This window comes from Trachemys scripta, chromosome 8 (assembly GCF_013100865.1).
Source record: "Trachemys scripta elegans isolate TJP31775 chromosome 8, CAS_Tse_1.0, whole genome shotgun sequence".
Classification (NCBI taxonomy): Eukaryota; Metazoa; Chordata; order Testudines; family Emydidae; genus Trachemys; species Trachemys scripta.
The window spans coordinates 28548621-28549262 of NC_048305.1; positions in this window are offsets into that span (position 1 = coordinate 28548621).

Below are 642 nucleotides of genomic sequence, written 5' to 3' on the forward strand. Positions count from 1 at the left end.
ATGTGCGCGACTGCTACAATGCCATGGTATAGATGTAGACTACAGCCATGGAAGGTTTTTTTCCGTTGTTGTAGGAACTACACTTCCTTGAAAGGTGGTAGCTAGGTTGATGGAGGCATTCTTCTAGGGTTACCATTCGTCCGGATTCCCCCGGACATGTCCGGCTTTTTTCAGTTAAAAATAGCGTCCGGGGGGAATTTGTCAATGTCCGGACTTCCCCCCCCGCCCCATGCAGAGCGTGCGGGGCTTACAGGGCAGCCGGCCAGATGGTGCCACTCGCAGGGGGCTCCGGCAGCCAAAGCCCTTCCTCCACTTCCCCCCTCCTCTCTCCTGCAACTTGACACCACTCCCCTCCTCTCCCTCCTTCCCCCGCCCTGCATTCACAGATCGCCAGCTGTCGCCTCGGCCTCCGGCTGTCTGGAGCTCCGACCCTGCTCCCCTCTCCCGCTGTCGAGCGCGCTGCTCTGCAGCACAGTAAGGGGGCTGGGGGTCAGAGAAGGGGCAGGGAGGTTCTGGAGGGGCAGTCAAGAGACAGGGAGCAGGGGGAGGGTTGGATGGGTCAGGAGTTCGGGGGGGGCTGTCTGGGGGTTGGGGGTGTAAGGTTTTGGGCAGAGTACAGGTGGGGGGGGTCTCAGGAGGGGG